The following is a 6,727-nucleotide window of genomic DNA, read 5'->3' on the forward strand; positions in this document are numbered from 1 at the left end:
TGTTTCAAGCACTCTGATAACTACATATAACATCCAAAATAGATATCAAATTATCCAAGAGATGCTTGACCTAACATCCCATAATTTGTTACAGAATACTTGTCAAGGCACATGCCTAAAATGTACTGTATATGTTCCTAGGCGCCGTCAAATGAGTGGATTATCACCATCATCACCACCACCACCACCACCATCATCATCATCATATGAGTGGTTTATCAGCCAGAGACTGGTTCAGAGAAAGCCCCGTCCAGATGCTGCCATGAAGGCATTTTGTAGCTGTGATTAAGGTTTATAATCAGTTGCCTTTGAGTAAAAGGGATTATTACCCTTGACGATGTGGGTGGGCCTCATCCAATCAGTTGAAGGCCTTACGAACAAACACTTAGTTTACTGGAGAAGGAATCCTATCTCAAGACTGCATCATCAACTCCTACCTGTGTTTCCAGCACGTTGGTCTGCCCCACAGATTTGAGACCTCCCAGGCCCTACAATAAAGACACTTTCTTAAAATAATTCTCTTTGTATGTGTGTTTTTGTTCTGTTTCTCTGGAGAACCCTGACTGATACAGATTTCAACTGAATCTATTTTATTTTTTATGCTACCTAAGTTAAAACATGAAGAAACCCTCCTTAATGCTATTTTACGTATTACACATAGCACGGACTTCTGATTTTGCTTACCCAGGTTTGCTTACCGAGACCTTCCCAGTAGCCCACCCTCCTCACTGGACGCTGACCTGACCCCCAGCTTCAGGGGTAGTCCTGATTGGTCTGAGGGTGAGCCATCTCTTTGCCAATGATTGGCTCAGGGAGGGTCATATGACTTACTCTGGGCCAATGAGATATGAGAAGAGGTTTGTTGTGGACTTCCAGTAGGTTTGCTTCAGGCTTCTGAGAGACTTTATAGAAGCAGCATTTTCTCTCTGCTGTTGGTGGAGAATAAGGAAGCGGTAGCCCTGGATTACTACTGGCAACTGCCCTTTGGTGGGAAATAACCCGGGTCTCTGATGATGCTGTTGAACTGGTTGGATCAGCCAGCCCTGAAGCCTGTACTGACTCTGGGTTTCCTTTTAAGTGAGCCAATACATTTTTTAAGGTGCAAACCAGTTCGAACCTGGCTAATTGTTAGTTGTTGCCAAAGGACCAAGTTTTCTTGCCCTTAGTTTATTACCTATAAACTGAGAGAGTAGATAATCTAAGATCTCCTCAAGCTCTCAATATGTGTGAATTGCATGTTTAGGCACTGGCATTAACTGTATTTGTGAAATACTGTTTAAACAATCTATTATTATAGGTATGTTTCTAAATGCATCTTCATTTTTAGAAACAGTAAAATGACATGTGAATTTTAAGTACTTAAAGAATAATTTGATACAATATTTTCCAGCAGCCTTAACCCTAGTCGAGCTCTGTCAGCAACAGTAACTTTCACCAATTTTTTTGAACATATAAAAAGTCTAAAAAATGAACAATACTAGAAAAAGAACCTAATGGAAATGGGGGAAGGATAAGAACAGTTTCCAGCAAAGGAAATACAAATGAATCTTAAACCTCTGAAGAAATGTTCAACCTCCCTCATAGAGAGAGAAACAAAAGTTAAAATGACAATGAGATTGTTTTTCCACTCAAAAGGTTGGCAAGTTATCAAAAAGTTTAATAAGACACTTTTGGAGAAGAATAAGAAAACAGCAACATTCATACCAATAATGAGAATTATTACTGAAGACATTACAGGTAAGGGTAGAAATGGTACAACTTTCAAGAAAAGCAATTTGGCATTATCTGTCAAAATTACAAATGCATATACCCTTTGACCCAGCCATTCCCTTCTAGAACTTTATGCTACAGTAATACGTGTGCATGTATAAAATGATGTTATTTGTAACCGCAATAATTAGAAACAAATTAAATATGTATCAATAGACACATATCATAGATATAGACAATAAAATAATTCCCAGGTGTTAAAGAAATAAGACAGCTCACTGCGCAGTAAAATGAAATAATCTCTAAATTGTACGTTAAATAAAAAGAGCAAGATGAAGAACAATGAGTATTGTATGTTACGATTCATATATTTTAAAAAGAACAACTAAATATCTGTTATGTAGAAATGAACTAGGACACTACACAAGAAACCTGGAATTGTGGTTATATCTAGACCTTGAAACACAGGACTTTTCCTTGGATATATCTTTTATTAGAAGAATTAACATATGAATGTATATCGGTTATTTTAAAATTAATAAACTTAGGGGGAAAGCAAAGTTATCATTATAAGCACATTTCCTGATTTGCTATAATGATAGTAATTTTGATGCGAAGTTACAGTTCTTATATTTTGGATAAATGATAATTAATGATCAGCTATAAAACAATAATTTGGTACATTTGTTCTCATTTCCCTTCTGTCTAAGTAAGGACAGTAGAAAAGGATCTTGAATTAGGGAGAAGAAATAAAATTTATCTATAACATTTAAAAAATGAGTTTGGTAGGCATTTGGCTTTTCCATGCATTCCAACCCTAACGTGCCTTTCCTAGACATTCATTCACATCCACTCATTCGACAAATATTTACCAAATGCCTTTGGTGTGCCAGACACTGGGGCTGCAAAAGAGAATCAGACCCAGACAACTGCTATCTTCACGAACTAAGTCTTTTCACTATTGTCATCCTTCAAGCTGGATGGAAAGAGCAACGGTATAATCAATGAACTAAGAGTTGTAGATTCTAAGACACGAAGAACCCACCAGCAAAAAAGACCAGCATCTGGGAAAGAAGATTCTCATTCATGGATAACACTATGGGACCATAAAAAAACATTCCAGAATGAACCTTTTCCATTCCAGGGTTTGAAATCCTCAATAAGTGTTCATTTTAGGAAAAAACATAAGAAAGAAAAGGAGGAAGAGGAAAACAAAGGAAAGAATAGGCTCAGCTAACAAAAAGAATCCAGGAGAAACAACCTCTGATCCTGGGATTAACACAGTCATCAATTCATTCACTTTTTAACAACTATTTACTAAACACCTAGTATGGTCAGGACTGATCTAAGAGTCAGAGATGAACAAAAAGCCCCTGCCCTGGAGAAGTTAACATGCGAGAGAGAGAGAGAGAGAGAGAGAGAGAGAGAGAGAGAGAGAGAGAGAGAGAGAGAGAGAGAGAAACACTAAATACGTAAATGTATAATGTACTGGCAGGAAATGTACTTAGGAAATTGAAGAATCAAGAGGCAAAGATGAGTGAATGATGTCCTCATGGCATTTAGAAAAACATAGCTATAGAACAATGTCTGTGTCTCTGCTAGAAAACACACCCAGCAGTTACGTAACTCCATACAGACAGTTGTGGATCTTTAAAGCAGAAACAGAATCTTACTCAGAGACAGGGTAGGAGTCTACTCATATGGGATGGTGTCAGTGACACTTACGAATTGCCTTCTGACTAAGAAACACTTCCCCCCACAATTCCTCATCCTCAGCTTTCCTTCTGTAGGAAACAGCATTTCGTTTGGGATTCACATTTTGAGGTGAGCGTCAAATTTTTAAATGCCTTGGAAAGGGAATACGTAGATTTGAATTTATACCAAGGTAAAAATAGCCATTATCTGACACTGCTGTGAGCTGTAAAGGCTTTCTGAATTCAGGGGAGGACAGGGCATTGAAAAAAAAAGTAAACACATGCAACATAAAGGCTGGAAGCCCCCAAATCAAGCTTCAGCTGCTGTGCTATTTTCTCTCAGACAATCACAGAACAGAAATACTCTTTCTCCCTAGAGAGAAAAAAGGTATTTCTGTTAAGCTTCCATAGCTTGTTAGAAATACTCGTTAGGAACATACAACTCCCTTTGGAGTCTAATTATACATTCACCCAGTGGTGTTCTCATCTGAATTTAGTTTCCTGGGAAATACCCAGGAAGAGAGTGCCATTTTCAGACAGGTACACTAGGGAATGACACATTATAAATTAATAAACATATTCTGTTTTATATAATTTCAACCCTGATGAACTTTGCAAGAATGATAGAGCCAAAGACCCAAACCTGTGAACACCTTAGGTAGATTTTTTTGATTTGATGATAACTAAGGGAATTCACTTCCTGGTTGTAGACAATGAAAGGAAGAATCCATTCCCAAAAGATGTGGGTAAGCAGGTGCTGTGTGCTGAGTACAGGATTTCTAAGGACAAATAGGACCTGCCTCTTTCCACATGGGGCCCCCCATGACCAGCAGTGACGCAGGCAGGGACCAAAACCTCCAGGTGAGTTAAGGCTCACGTTCAAGATTCTCAGTTACATTTGTGTCGTTGTGTCAAAGGAACCGCTCCTGGTGTCACTGGAAGACCTTGCATTCTACAGCTTCGGAGCTGACCTCTTTGTTCTACACAAGTCCCCAGAGTGGCCCTTTAGCAACTTAAATGTCAATCCGGTACCGGTACCGCACCTCCTCAGGTAGGGTGAGGGTGGCAGGTTTGCCCAAGGAGCACAGGGCCTCTTGGGAGGAAGGAAATAGAGACCTCTACCCTTTCTTGTTAAAATTCGAACTGGTGTACTACATTCAGAGTTCTCCAGCTGAGGCCAGATGCCAGCAGTAAAAAGGCAGTTCAGGATGAGAAGCTCAGCAAAAAAAGAGAAGAGAGTTCTAGATAGGTGGCCTGAATCCAAATACCCAGGCCTAAATGTTCGAATGTCTACTGGTGCCAATAGCAATGTTGAACCAGCTGATTTAGCCACATAGTAATAAATTAGTAGTAACCAATAGGTGAGTGGTAGGGGTGGGGGTGAAGGAGAGGGGGAGAAGAAGAGAGGGGGAGAGGGAGAGAGGGAGAGAGAAAGAGAGAGAGGGAGGGGGGAGAGAAGCAAGCTATTGGCCTGGAAGAACTCATACGAAGGACCTTTGACCTCAGGTCTGCTGACAAATTAGAATATGAGGATGCTTTCATTAAAAATACCCAAAGTTACTGCACCAAGAATGGCAGCCACGTGTGAAAAGGAAACACCCGAGAATCACAGGTTAGCATCTCAGCGTCATTCACCGGCTCCACTGCCCATGCGAATGTAAGCCACTGCCCATAACAGGCTGCACCTTCCAACGCTCCTGGTACAACAGAGAGCTGCAAGGCACAGAAGCCAGCTGCGCTCACCTAAGCACAAGGACAGTCATCGGAAGGATGCCAGGTGGCACACAGGCTCAGCGGGATGGCTGAACAACTGGACTTGGACAATGGTCAGGAACCCAGGGAGGCTGGGCAGCGGCAAGAATGACCCTAGGACAGGGCCTCTACTGACACTCAAGGCCAAGGGGACACGGATTCCGAACACCAGAGGACTTGTTTATCAGCAGACCCTGTGTCTTCGCGTCACTCCCTGGAGATTCAGCCCTGGACTTAGAGGGTCAGCCTAGCAGAGCTGAGGCCTTTCCCTCACGCTGGCTGCCAAGGGGCAGGGAGGGAGCTCTCCCAACTTGAGGCTCTGTGGCAGGAGGAGGACCCTGCCTCTCACCCACTGTGCCCCCCACCCCCACCCCACAAAATGCAGTGTGGGGAGGAGCCTTTGGGAATGGGGTGCGGTTTGGGGCAATCAAAAACTGACACTTGAATGACAGCTGATGTTGGAAGTCAGACAGAGAGGCAACAGAGATGAACAAGAGGAACAGACTCAACAGACCGCTAACCTCAAAGTCCACACAATTCATACGGCCTGTCTTTAAATATGTGGAGATGCTGCAATAAAAAGAATGATTCCAGCTTTGAGAGTAACCCTGAGGAGTAATACCTCCTTGGTTAACTGCAAGAGATACCTCTGCAGAAAAACCAAAAATGGCTGTTCAACCTGCCCTTCAGAGTGTTGTTGAGAAATTTTGAGACATAGGTTATCCAAAGCACATTTCAAAGGCAACTCAAAATTATAAGTCAAACAAATTTAATGTTAATTGTATGTTTCATACAGCTAGCATATTAGAAATGAGTCAAATTTATGATATAGTAAAGTTATATCTTTAATGTAGTTATAGTCTATAATATATTACAGTGTCTATTTTACCATCAACATACCCAGTACGTTTATGTCTGTTTTATGACCTTGAACACAATTTTACTATTCATATGATTATAAAGACTTATAGATATTGTGGTTTTTTACATAAATTGTATATTCTTACTCTGGTCCTTAAATCCTGTGACACAAGCATGTAACCTTCAAATCATTTAAGGTTGACCCTGCCTTCCACAATAATCTGCTTTACAACATAGTTTCCAGGGACACAGTGAGAGCAAACACTGAGACCTGGGCATTTGCTGTACTTTTGTATGCAATTTGTTTTTATTATCATAATAAAATGTTTAGGCTTTTTGGCTGGATTTCCTTTGAACCTATAACTTTACGAAATTATATACATCTCTGGATGTTTTCCAAAGTATACATTTTCCAAAATAACATGTTCTATTAGTGTCTTGGGGCTCCAATGGGCGTTTCTACCAGCCAACATAGGAGAAGACTATAATGAGTATGTACACAAAGAGAAGGCAAGTGGAGGACATCCCCAGAGCTCTACTACACACTGGGTTGATGGCGTATACCAAAGCCTACGAAAACGGAGGATTGCGTAATTGGTCTTTTCCCAGCATCACTTGCTTCCCAGGCCAGCCCCTCATGCCTACATCCTGACAGAGCCCTCTGAACTGGACGCTCTGCTCAGCCCGTGTTGTGCCTTTGGCATGAGGTG

This window comes from Rhinolophus ferrumequinum, chromosome 19 (assembly GCF_004115265.2).
Source record: "Rhinolophus ferrumequinum isolate MPI-CBG mRhiFer1 chromosome 19, mRhiFer1_v1.p, whole genome shotgun sequence".
NCBI lineage: Eukaryota > Metazoa > Chordata > Mammalia > Chiroptera > Rhinolophidae > Rhinolophus > Rhinolophus ferrumequinum.